At 41.9% G+C, this 14,125-nt stretch overlaps 1 protein-coding gene across 1 annotated transcript in view; it reads right to left on the bottom strand.

Moving 5' to 3' along the window:
* Nucleotides 1-14,125, bottom strand: part of LOC115137267 (RING finger protein 24-like) — a 62,210-nt gene that overhangs the window by 47,542 nt on the left and 543 nt on the right. The window lies entirely within an intron of this gene.

Raw genomic sequence — 14,125 nt, 5'->3', positions numbered from 1 at the left:
TGTAGGCAGCAGCCTCTCTGAGTTAGTGATTGCTGTTTCGTAGTCTGATGGCCTTGAGATAGAAGCTGTTTTTCAGTCTCTCGATCCCAGCTTTGATGCACCTCTCGCCTTCTGGATGATAGCGGTGTGAACAGGCAGTAGCTCGGGTGGTTGTTGTCCTTCATGATCTATATGGCCTTCCTGTGACATCGGGTGCTGTAGGTGTCCTGGAGGACAGGTAGTTTGCCCCTGGTGATGCGCTGTGCAGACCTCACTACCCTCTGGAGAGCCTTGCGGTTGAGGGTGGAGCAGTTGCCGTACCAGGTTGTGATACAGCCCAACAGGATGCTCTCGATTGTGTATCTGTAAAAGTTTGTCAGGGTTTTGGGTGACAAGCCACATTTCTTCAGCCTCCTGAGGTTGAGGAGACGCTGTTGCGCCTTCTTCTCCACACTTTGTGTGGGTGGACCATTTCAGTTTGTCTGTGATGTGTACGCCCAGGAACTTAAAACTTTCCACCTTCGCCACTGCTGTTCCGTCGATGTGGATAGGGGGGTGCGCCCTCTGCTGTTTCCTGAGGTCCATGATCATCCCCTTTTTTAAACTTTGGGTGAGAGGTTGTTTTCCTGACACCACACTCCGAGGGCCCTCACCTCCTCCCGGTAGGCTGTCTCGTCGTTGTTGTTGATCAAGCCCACTACTGTCGTCTGCAAACTTGATGATTGAGTTAGAGGTGTGCATGGCCACACAGTCGTGGGTGAACAGGGAGTACAGGAGAGGGCAGAGCACACACCCCTGACATTCAGACAAAAGACATTTAGCTGGGGGTTTTCCTGAAGATCTCTTACAGAGTGTTTGATCAATACTAGTTTTGCTAGAGGACGAATAATTCTCCGTCGCAACAGCATTATGCGGGATTGAAGGGAAACTGACTGTCACTACTGCTTGATTAGGAAACACAAGATCACAACATGTTTTCATTTGTATTCATATCCTATTGTAAATGGTCTTCATGGTGGTTTGATTACACTCATTGGAAGAGATTCATCAAACAGTTAGACTTTCGGTGGGCCCAACCGACAAAACATGGTAGGTTGATACATTATGAAGGAACATCAGCAAGCAAAAAGTCACTACAGTAGTTCACTAATTATCATAGACAGTAGTGTAACACGTTCACACTAAAACCGGGCTTTCATCCTCTTGTGAGAAATCAAGGAGCCAAAATACCTTTTTGTAGAACTGCTTTTTTTTAACTAACTCCAGGTGTATAGTTTTGGTTCAGAACACATGCTTTTGTAAGACACCCCCCCCCCCTCTCTTTTGTATTAAAATAGCTGACCGTTTATAGTGTTTCGCAACACCACCAGCCAATTTACAGAGGGCTTGTGACGAGCCCCCAGCACCCGAAACAAAGTCCACTATCTGATTCTGACGTGGAAATTTCCACTGGCAGCTACAGCCAGCCATGATTTGCACATTTTAAACTTAACATGCCAAAGGGCAACACCAAACCAGAGGCCTCGGGCAAAAGGCAGAGCTCCATAAGCGGCAGCAGGCAGGCAGGCAGACATGTTGCTGTTCAAAAAGCTGCCCGTCACGACTCACCACGACTATACACACACAAATCAGTCAGCCATTGTTTAATTGAGTTTGAAGCCCAAATTCCTGACATGGTGGTAGTAGCATTATCAGGGCTTTAGAAGTAATTGGAATCATCACAGCTTAGGCTAAAGTATATAGCATTGTTCCTAATCATTGTGACAACAGTGGTGAGCTAATCTGCAAACCAACCCAGTCAAGTCAGCCCTAATGCAGAAGACTCACAAAGCTTACCATGGGATACATCCTATACTTCTGTCATTTAGTCTCTTTCTAAAAGGGGAAACCTTTGGAAAAACTCCACTTTGTTTTCTATTGGCCAGCGGGACAATATGGATGATTGGTTTTGTTCACCGAGGGGGAGCGACACTGCTATAGCGTTAAATAGGTGTCATAGCGATTCGGGGAGAAAACAGCGCTGTTCCCTCAGGCGATGAAATATGTATTGCGAAAAAAAAGAATGCTTGTTTTTCTGCACAGTTGATGCCAAGTTCTGCAATAAACTAGGTCAGACTAACTTTAGTTCCAGAGATGGAGATGTGGTGGCGAAGGGTAGAGAATGCATTTCAATAAGAGCGAACAAGGTCAACCTCAGGGATGTTTCTGCCATTGAAATCCTTAGCGTTTTTTCGGGCCGCTGTATTAATAATAATAATAATAATAATAAATCACGGTGTAAACTTAAATGACTAAAACCAGATAAAGTATGTAGAAACAATGATGATATATATATATATATATATTTTTTTTTTATAATATAATCTTTGAGAACTAAAAATCCCCAAAATAAAAACTAGACAGTCAGGGAGAATTAAATGACAAAAACAATTAATTTAGCATTATTGGTTTTGTTATTATGTTTGAGCAAAATAGCACACCATTAGCCAAGGCCAAATGCATAGAATTGCAGGAAATTTGTTTTAAAAACGGCAACATTTTCTGTCAATTCAAAATGTGCAGAATTCCTGAAAATTTGCTTTAAAACTGCAAAAAGTTCAGCTCCATGGAGAAAGTATTAGAATTACAGGAAATGGGCGTGAAAAAAAATGTCTCTACACCGTCAAGATGCGGGGCCTCGTAAATTCAGCTGTGCCGACTGTGCCCATTGCCACGCCCGCTTTCCAAGATGATTGACAAGGAAAGTATCGTCTACCCATCGGGTATCTCACTGCTTCCTCATATACCATGGCTTGAAATATGCAGACAGACAGATTAAAAGTAGGCCCAAATGTACATACTTCTGACTATAACGACATGGCATGCTTTTGTGCTGTAGAATTTGTGAATTGTCTAGTAATACATTCTAAACATTAGTTTATACTGGATTAAGCATTTTCGCTAACTCATTTCGTTAGTTATGTTCCAACTTTCCCTCCATCTTGTGCCAATATCAGTTATTTTAAATCTTGTTCCAATAGTTCATATTTTTCAAAAGAGATTGTCAGTTGGATAGGCTCTCTGCAAGGTTTTATATATCTTACCTATCGTATGAATATCATTTTCTGACTCAGATTATTAGGGCACAAGGCGAGACCCAAATGCAGACACAGGAGGCATATGCTTGAGCTCCGATAATGTATTACACCAAACGGGGTAGGCAAAAGGCAGGTCGGGGAAAGGAGAGAGTTCATAAAACAGGTCAGAATCCAAACAGTCCCAGGGGGTAGGCAGGCTCAAGGTCAGAATAGGCAGAGTGGTCAGGACAGGCAAGGGTCAAAACCAGGAGGGCTAGGAAAAAACAGACTGAGAAAAATAGGAGCTAGGAGAAACGCTGGTTGACTTGGCAAAACAAGACAATCTGGCAGAGAGAGACAGGAAACACAGGGATAAATACACTGGGGACTAATGGGGAAAACAGGAGACACCTGGAGGTGGGTGGAGACAATCAAAGACAGGTGAAACAGATCAGGGCGTGACACAAAGGATTCCCTCAAGATTGCGCTGATGTCCAAAAGATTTCAAATCTACATTTCTTGATATTAAACTTTCAAGTTGCATGTATTTGAAAATATCAACATTGGTCAGTCCAAAATTGCTTTTAATTCTGTCATGTAAATAACTTTATTTCCCATTACCAAGTCCTTTATGGTTTCTATGCCTTTAGTTTTCCATGTGGACCAATTTATCTGTGAAATCTGAAAAGCTATCTAAGGATTGTGTTTTTAATTGCACTGTATCCAAAGCCAGCATTCACAATAACATAGGCCTATGTCTAAGATTATGCTACTCTTCTATAGCCCATCTTTAATAGACGGCACTGAACCAATGGAACACAGACGTTTTGGCATTGTCTCATTTGGTATCAGATGTCAGGATACTGAGGGCAGATGCCTCGATTCCCAGAATTAAACCAGGGAATATTCCAAGTAGGTCACATAAACAGACCAATGACTGCTTAGAGATAGCAAAGGTCAGTTGGTTTTGGGAAAACATTGCTAGAGTGACTTTCAGAAGAAACCTTACAACAACAGAACAGTGGCTGTTGAAACCATAGACCACTATACTGTGTTCTTCAGGAGCCTTCTTGAACGTCTCAAATTAGGAGTGCTGATCTAGGATCAGGACCCTTTAGGGCTGGGAATTGCCAGGGACCTAAAGACACAATATTATCATGATACTTTGGTGCTAATGCGACATGTATTGCGATTCAATACTGTGTTCTTATTGCGATTCGATGTTCTAAACTTTTTGCTCACCATGTGTCTGCTGCAGAGGGACAAGAGAGAGCCATGAGAAAACAAGCTTTGATTAGTCATGGAAATAAGTGCTGGAAACAAATTGGCTCCCTTAAAAAAAAAAAAAAGTTGAGATAAAGTTAGAGGGAAATACTGCTTTCTGGTGCAGGTACAGCCAACTACCGCAAGCATGTTGCACTATTGGCAAAATGATACATCAAAAATAATATCCCAATATGAAACTATCACTAGGGCCAAGGACCAGGTCCTATTCATTAGAATGGAAGGCAAAACTGATCCTAGATCAGCACTCCTACTCTGAGATGCTTTATGAATACGGGACCAGAACTGCATGGCAGACAGTCTAAGTTCCCTGCGTGTGAGCCGGGCAGCAGGATCAATCTTCTAACCCCTGACCCAGGGCAACGGTGTTGCTCCTGCGGCTAATTAATCCCCTTTACCCGGAGGGCTGATCTGGGGCTGTGCTGTGGGATCGGCCTCACTGACACCGACTTGGATTCAATGGCTTTAGAGGCAGATGGGCAAGAGACTGAGGCCCGTCTTGAGGCGGAACACTGGCTGCATGTCTTGATGTGGGACACTGGCTGCATGTCTTGATGTGGGACACTGGCTGCATGTCTTGATGTGGGACACTGACCTGGCTGCATGACCAACATTGGTCATGACTTTATTAGATTGTGTTCCACGAGACGCAAAAAAAAGGCATAGAACCCACCTTCATGACTGACATTGGTCGTAGCATTATGCCAATTATTAGCCACAACAGGCTTTCATATCTGTAGTTTTGTGAGAAACTGATAATGAAGAGATAGAGTCATAGGGCCCATATTTGTCTACTTCAAAAATGAAAATGTGTTTTTCATACCTTCCTGCATTTATTTCTCTCACACTCCCTGTGGCCAGCAGCCAAACACTTCTCTCCACCTCTCCCTCTCCCTTATAGCTTTTCTCGCTCTTCTTCGGTGGGCTCAGACAGTAACACAAGCTGGTACAAACAAGCTGGGAACTGACACGCGCAGCTGACGCATGTAGCCCTCCCCTCTTCCTCCTCCCCCCTCACATCCAGCACTAGGCCTACATTTTCAGGAAGAAATTACTCTCTTCTTACCCATCTCTCTCTGTGTCATCTCATGAACATGGGCCATTTTTAAACAGCCCTACTTTTTGGTGGAGGCCCCTGGTTTCGCACTTTACCCCCATTCACATGGTTTACACGTCCTGTCTGCATACACATACACACATAATAATTGACTGACTATTGGGTGACTCGTTCAAAGCCAGGGGATCAAACTCTCCTGTGTTTCTAAATGGAGTTTAAACGGTCACCCAGGCCTTTCGTCTATAGTTGAACATGTTCTAACTTTTAGCCTGAACTTGGGCTACTTTTCTTCCCAATTTCATTTGGGGATATAAATTGACCAAATCATGTGGGTCAGATTCACTAAACACAACACAGTATGTAGATGTTTTGCTAATGGTCTACTTGCATTTCATTTCAATGAGATGATAGAAAGAAGAGCCCTGCCCAGTGTCGCTAAATAAATCCTGTGGTCATGTGACGAGTGAATGGGCAGACCAGGGCCTGACAACAACTTGGCAACGCTTGGCAAAGCCAAAGACAAATCCAACACAACACAAAGACTCAATATCAATGCTTTTGTTGGCTGAACTTCTGCATATAGTATAGCATTAAATGTGATCGGAAGAGTCAAGCGCCTACTATACAAATACAAAGAGCGAGACAAGAATGGATATAAAACATGGCATCAATATCAACATCTCTACACCTAAGAATAGTTGCACATGTGCACGACCACCGAACCCGTGGGCTAAAGATGCCTAATTGATTACCCGTGGTGGACAAACGGGACTGAATAGGACATGACACATTAATCAAGGCCAAATGAAGCAAAGCCCTGACTCAGCAGCACTCTCAAAGGCCTGACCGCCTTGTCCTTGAGCATCGTCCAGATGTTGGCTTACAGAGCAAGCCACTGCCTGGCACAAATGACAAGGAAAACGAGCCCTAAGAAAGCTCAAGTGGAAATGTATTAAATATTCACATTTTCAAACCATCAGTTAGGCTTAAATCAGGATTAGGCTACAAGTCAACACTGAGGAAATTAGTGTTATTGATGCAGGCCTATAGCCTAGGCCCTAATTGTGTTTGTGCTTGCCCACCAAGCGCCCTCCTTGCTACAATTCCATCACATAAATGACATTCCAACATGTCAAATAAGTTTAGGCTAGTACTTCCTGAAATGCATTTGACATTTTAGTAATTTAGGGTTAAGTGCCCTGGCTCAGGGGCACATCAGATTTTTCACCTAGTCGGCTTTCGGTTACTGGCCCAAAGCTCTTAACCGCTAGGCTACCTGCAGCCCTGACAAGACAGACCTATGACAAGAGACTGTCTCAGAACAGAAGTCACATCCCGAGGCACCATGGCACAATACTATTGCAAGTTCATTGGTCAATACTACCCAGCGCTAAGCCAAGCCAGGGATGTGCGTGTGTCCGACTGCTATAAAAGGCCTATGAGATGACTGCCTCACATCTGTGGCTGCTTAACCGTTAAGTAAGTTCGGTTGCATCAAAAAAGGGAATCGTAAATCTGTGTGATGACAGAGGTGCATCATGTGTACGATGACAGATAGGATGCTAAATGGTAACACTGTTACTAAGCCGGTGCCCAACTTCCTTGTTTACGACTGGAGAATGGAGTTACCCAACAAAAGTAAAGGATGTTGTGTCTGTTGTTTCTACACTCTTGAATTGGGTACAGTCAAGATTAGGGATGAGAATGAGTAACGTCAAGCTCAATTTTTAACCAGAGATTTTTTTTTTTCAATTATACTGTAAAACTATTAAAGTGGAATGTGCTTCATGGCTGCCCAAACAGGCAAGTGCCCCGCAAAAATACATTTGCGGGGCACAACACAAAAAAATTAACCAAGCCAAGCATCACACAGTTATTCTCCCTAAATTCCCTTTCCCCTTGTGTCTCAGTCACTCAAATGCGTTCCGACTCCTTCCTCCACACGTGTGCTGAGTGCACACACACAAGCTCCCATTAGGCTTACAGAAATGCCTGTGAAAACGTATCTAACTGATGGGATACACAAGCTACATTCCTTGTCAAATCACGACAGTTCTATCACAGAATTCAAAATGGACTGGTTGATTGAAGAAGGAAAAAAAATGTGTTCCAACAACGAGCTGCAGTCTTAGAATAATTGCGTCCGGTCTATTTTGCAAACTGCTAGTGACATTTTTAATTGGTTAACCTAGGCTATAACCCCCGTAAACATAGACAGCTTCCACACTAAATAAATACACAAAAACATCAGTTTGATAAATTCAAAGAGCGTATTGTCATCAGAATCCTTAGATATAGGCCTAATCAACAAACAGACGTTGTGGCGGTAATTCATCTCCATGCAATAATGGTATTTTTATTGATTTTACATTTATTTAACTAGGCAAGTCAGTTAAGAACAAATTCTTATTTTCAATGACGGCCTAGGAACAGTGACGGCCTAGGAACATAATAAAATGGAACATTTGCCGGTGCAAAGTGATGTGCATCTCGTGTCTGGAACAGTTATTCTCAGTGATGATTTGAAACGGAGCTTCATTTGGCGAGGAGAGAGAGAAGAAAGAAAAAAATTCAGGGTCACAAACCAAAATCGGTCTTATTTTCGACGTACAGACAGACGTTCAGTTGAGTTTATTCTACCTGTTCTTTGGAATTTTCAAAATGGATGAACAATTCCACATTGAACACTGCATTGCGGGGCGGCAGGGTAGCCTAGTGGTTAGAGCGTTGGACTAGCAACCGGAAGGTTGCAAGTTCAAGCCCCCGAGCTGACAAGGTACAAATCTGTTGCTCTGTGACCCTGAATTTTTTTCTCTCTACTCGCCAAATGAAGCCCCTTTGCAAATTATCACTGAGAATAAGTGTTCTAGACACGAGATGCACATCACTTCGCACCGGCAAATGCTCCATTTTATTATGTTATATTACATCATGGTTTGGGAGAGTCTTGACTGTGATAAGGGGCTCATTAAATAAACAAAACAAGGCTATGCCATTGCACAGCCATAGGCTTCTATGCAAGCGCCACTGCTGAGGTTACTGCCTTTGAAGATTGTGCTCCACGATATAATAACAATATAATATTACGGTTTCAAAAAAGGTACCTTAAACGGCACTTGCTTTTTATTAGCTGAATTATAGGCCAGTTCATTAGGCACACCACCCCGTTCACGAAAATGGATCACCCCTACAGACAGTGAGTCACGTGGGCGTGGCTTGCTATACAAAGCAGGCAGACAGGCATCCGGTTACTGTTCGACTGAACGTTAGAATGGACAAAACGAGTGACCTAAGCGACTTTGAGCGTGGTATGATAGTCAGTGCCAGGCACACTGGATCCAGTCTGTCACAAACGGCCGCCCTCCTGGGCTTTTCAGTCACGACAGTCTACTATTTATCGAGAATGCTGTGACAAATAAAAAAACATCCAGTCGGCGGTAGTCCTGTGGGTGAAAACAACTCGTTGAGGAGAGACGTCGAAGGAGAATGGCAAGAATCGTGCAAGCAGACATGCGGGCCGCAAACAGAGCGGCACCTCGGAATGCACAAATCGTCGATCCTTGTCACGGATTGGCTATTGCAGCAGACGACCACGCCGGGTCCCACTCCTATCAGCTAAAAACAAGACTTTTTACTTGTAATAATGACAATTACAACAATACTGAATTAACACTTATTTTAACTTAATATAATACATCAATAAAATCAATTTAGCCTCAAATAAATAATGAAACATGTTCAATTTGTTTTAAATAATGCAAAAACAAAGTGTTGGAGAAGAAATTAATATGTGCCAATATGCAATATGTGCCATGTAAAAATATGTGCCATGTAAAAAAGCTAACGTTTAAGTTCCTTGCTCAGAACATGAGAACATATGAAAGTTGGTGGTTCCTTTAAACATGAGACTTCAATATTCCAAGGTAAGAGGTTTTAGGTTGTAGTTATAGTATTTATAGAGCTATTTAACGATATCAGCGCACACCCAGCTAACTAGCTAGCCATTTCACATTGGTTACACCAGTCATTAGGCTGATAGGCTTGAAGTCATAAACAGCGCTGTGCTTGCGAAGAGCTGCTGGCAAAACGCACGTAAGTGCTGTTTGAATGAATGATTACGGGTCTGCTGCTGCTCAGTCAGACTGCTCTATCAAATACGAGCCTTTGGTCATTAACATGGTCGAATCCGGAAACTATAATTTCGAAAACAAAACGTTTATTATTTCAGTGAAATATGGAACCGTTCGGTATTTTATCTAACGAGTGGCATCCCTAAGTATAAATATTCTTGTTACATTGCACAACCTTCAATGTTATATCATAATTACATAAAATTCTGGCAAATTAGTTCGCAATGACCCAGGCAGCCCAAACTGTTGCATATACCCTGACTCTGCGTGCAATGAACGCAAGAGAAATGACACAGTTTCACCTGGTTAATATTGCCTGCTAAACTGAAATAGTAGTTATAACTAGTGATTATGATTGACTGTTTTTTATAAGATAAGTTTAATGCTAGCTAGCAATTTACCTTCTTCTACTGCATTCACGTAACAGGCAGGCTACTCGTGGAGTGCAATGGTTAGAGCGTTGGACGAGTTAACTGTACAGTTGCAAGATTGGATCCCCTGAGCTGACAAGGTGAAAATCTGTCATTCTGCCCCTGAACAAGGCAGTTAACCCACCATTCCTAGGCCGTCATTGAAAATAAGAATGTGTTCTTAACTGACTTGCCTAGTTAAATAAAAGGTATAAAAAAAAAAGTTATGAAAACTTTAAAAATTGGCCCTAATTAAAATCGGCCATTCCGATTAATCGGTGGACCTCTACTGAGTCTTGTCTGACTCAAAAAAAAAAAATGGTGCAACACTAATAAATCTAATATCATTTCTCCCACGTTGGATACGGTCGCTGTCCTCGGTTCTGAAACATAATCTTCAGTGCACCGTGGAATTGACGTCTTTCCCTATGTTGCCATGTGCATAAAGTTAACCAGCATATTGGGATTGAGAACAACGCGGCAGCAGCAGAGACAAGGATACAGCCCTTGCCTTAGCCTAATTGTCTAAGAAAATTGAGGGAAGAAACTCCAATTTAATTAGGTATATAATCATCCATATATATATATATCTACAGAAATAAGACAGATCTAGCTTCTGTTTCCTGTTTGAGTGTTTAATAGCCTACTGATTCCGTGAGCGCCAAGCCTCATGCAACAGCAAAATGTAGGCAAAGCAATTTTGCTGTTTTTAATATTTGCTATGCTGTAATGAAGGCTTTACTTTTTTGTTGTTGTTAGAACAGACTGGTATTACTTATAACTGATTTAGTGTTGTTTACACTATTCCAAACAGGCAGAAAAATCATATTGTAATATAACAGCACCTGTTTGTCACACATAATAAGTACACAGCTCTTGTTCCTATACCCCCCTTTTTCTTGAGCTCCTTCTTATTGTTATTATTACAACTATTATCATCATAATAAGTCATGTTGTCATCATTAGTAGGCTTTGTATAGTAGGCTTGTATAACCACCATCGAGCTGTAGGCCTAAGAAGGCATCCTGTTTAGTCTTAATACCATAACTTACTTAGGCTTGTATTTCAATATATAGGCTACAGTATCATTCATTCGTTCGTTCATGCCGTCACACAGAATACGAAACATTCATGATTTGAAATGCAATCAAACATTTTCGTTTTCAAATCAAATAACAAAGGGTGCTTTGAATAATTAGCCTAAACAAATAAATAAACTGCAATTCACAAACGCATGCAACTGTTCTTAGTCTGCTGTAATAAAATGCTTTATATCTTTTTTCCTGTTAGAACAGACTCAAGTTCATTTTTCACGTCTTCCACATCCATTTAGCTGTCAACCTTATTTGTGTTCGAAGTTTGTTATAACCAATGTATTGATGTGATTATGACAGGCAATAGGTCAGGCCTATTGGTTACAAGCATGCGATACTTACGTGTTTCACGTAAAGAGAGGGTTGAGGGAATAGGGGATGTTTTAAGTAAAGAAATTAGGGACTTCGTGAACAGAACTTCTCAATCAGAAACTAAACGGCCGACATGATGTTGCAGCTTCAACACAGACAGCGCAATAAACGCTTGCTGTGCTGCAGTAGGGAGGAGAGCGAGAAAACACCCGCCTCTCACACAGGTACCCTGTCATTTTTGTTAACACAGTATGACCGTTGGGCTCTTTCTTGAGTCATTTGTGTCTTAACCATTTAAATCAAACGGTGTGCTTAAAGTATCAAACAAGCTCAGTGCATATGTAGTTGAATTCATTCAAACACAAAGGGTGTGTGTCTATATATGGAGAAAAAAATAGGTTTAAACATTTACACCAATCGATCGGTGGAAAGAATAGGACGACTCCCGGTCGACTGTTGGGGACAGCCCAATCCTACCGTTTCTGTACAACACTGGGGTATGCGGTATTACCGGAAGTGCACACAAGTGGCACCATTCAAAAAATATATATATATATAAACTGGCCTCCCGGCTGGCGCAACTTTCTAAGGCACCGAATCGCCGTGCTTGAGGTGTCACTACAGACTCAGGTTCAATCTTCGGCTGTGTCGCAGCTGGCCGCGACCCCTCCATGTCATTGCCAAAGATACTGGCCTTTTGGCAAGAAAATGGTGCTATCTGGTTTGCTTAATATAAGGAATTTGAAATTATTATCCTTTTACTTTTGATACTTAAGTATATTTAAAACCAAATACTTTTAGACTTACTCAAGTAATATTTTACTGGGTGACTTTCACTTACGAGTCATTTTCTATTAAGGTATCTTTACTTTTACTCAAGTATGACAATTGAGTACTTTTTCCACCACTGGACAGGAGTAAGGTATACTAATATATATATATATATATAAATAATATATCATTTTGGCAATTTAATTACATTTACTTTAGGGAAAACCTAGCTTTCCCTAGCCTTATGGACTTTGCCTTCTAATGTGGCATAAACACAACCAGTCATGACGTTTTCATCTGATTGTCAAACAATCAATCATTCGTTCACTCACAAAATCATTTCAGCATCCAAACCCCTACAGTTCACTGTGCACCCGCTATCTAATGCATGGAAAGAGACAAGTCCTAAGACACCTACGTGCAATGACATTCTGCGATTGTCATTAGGCCTACACTTGTAGCCTGAAATGATGCATCATCCGTCCATCCGTCCATGCGCGCCTCGGTCTCGGCCACTCATCTCCGCCTTGACAAAACTGGTAGTGTTCTCTTCAAACCACAATGCGATTTGGAGCGTATACTCCCCAGTTTCCAGTTCATTTGCACGTTTCATGCGGCTGACATGCAGTAATATTACATAGTGGTGTAACAGTTCTACCGGTACGGCGTACCCCCACTATTTATATACCGGACCACATTTCTTGCACCCCTGCGCCTAACAGCAGAATTGTGTTGTTTTGGGATTAGCAAATGAAGCAGCATGAAGCCTGTCATCTACTGTACCACTCCATTGATTGACAGGTTTGGTAAATGGGGTACGCATTTGGGTGGCGTCACCTTCCTAATGGCTTTAGAGTCCTTGGTCGTGTTCATTGGGCGCAAAACAGAAGGAAACGGGGATGAAACAGGAGTTGTCCAATGAGAAACACAAATGAATTTTCCGTTGCAAAATGTTTTCAAACCTTTTTCCTTTCTGTGCCCTAATGAACATGACACCTTAGAAGCTCTTGGTACACTTGGGTTTACAGTGAAACTGTATGCCTAAGGACAAGGTATGGAAATTGCTGCGAGGGACTGAATCACAGACAATACAGAGTTAAGATTTTACGTCTTCAGCTATTCAACTATCTGTGTGCACATGGCATGACATATGCTGAGCATCTTGAGTCAGAAGCCAGTGAGGTCTATAGCGGGTTTATAGCATCATATAGCCATAACAGTTTTATGTGGACCCCAGGAAGGGAGCAGATGCTGTATGTGCAGTAGCTAATGGCGAGCCTCGAACTTAACAGCAGTCTGTTCTGGGCAGGTAAGGGTTAATGCTTTACCTAAACCCTTTCTTCCCATCCACTGATGACACCAACCCTGTAATGATACGCAATTATGTGCAACTACTTAGCCTACGTCAATAGGGAAGAAAATTATTTCACCATTGGTTATGGTGCTGTCTGGTGGTACTAGTTTGTTTATATAACGTTAGCACTACTATGCACATGCATGGCCAAAGCACAAAGCCAGCCAACAGCACTTCGAATAGGAGCAAGTCTAGAACATTCTATCGTGTGTGCAAACATAGTAACTTCACTTTCACGTTTTGCTGAACCAGGAGCCAATGCGTTTTAAAAGTGAAACTACATAGCAAATGCACAATTCGCAAATCAGTCTGATATGCAAACGATTGAACAAGCAGTTCATCCCGAGCAACTGATTTCCACAGCACGAGCTAGGCCTAACGAGTATTACACTTGCTTATCAACAGCGTCGATTGTATCGACTCATACAACATTGACAGTCGTTTTACTATGTTATTATGAAAACATGATCCAATATTAGCCAACGAGAGGTAGGCTAAAGCCCAGCTGATAACGGGCCTAAATGCATTTTGCTTGTCCATCGTCAGCTGAAAAAGGTAGCGCGGAGAGGGGGGGGCGTATTTGCAAAAATCGATGAAACAATGGTTTAGGTTGAACCCCTATAATTTATACATCAGACAAAACAAGTAAACTAGCTCGATTTTCACAACGATATCCCA

This window comes from Oncorhynchus nerka, linkage group LG11 (assembly GCF_034236695.1).
Source record: "Oncorhynchus nerka isolate Pitt River linkage group LG11, Oner_Uvic_2.0, whole genome shotgun sequence".
Lineage (NCBI taxonomy): Eukaryota > Metazoa > Chordata > Actinopteri > Salmoniformes > Salmonidae > Oncorhynchus > Oncorhynchus nerka.
The sequence above is the reverse complement of the archived record's forward strand: the minus strand, read 5'-3'. Positions and strand labels throughout refer to the sequence as shown.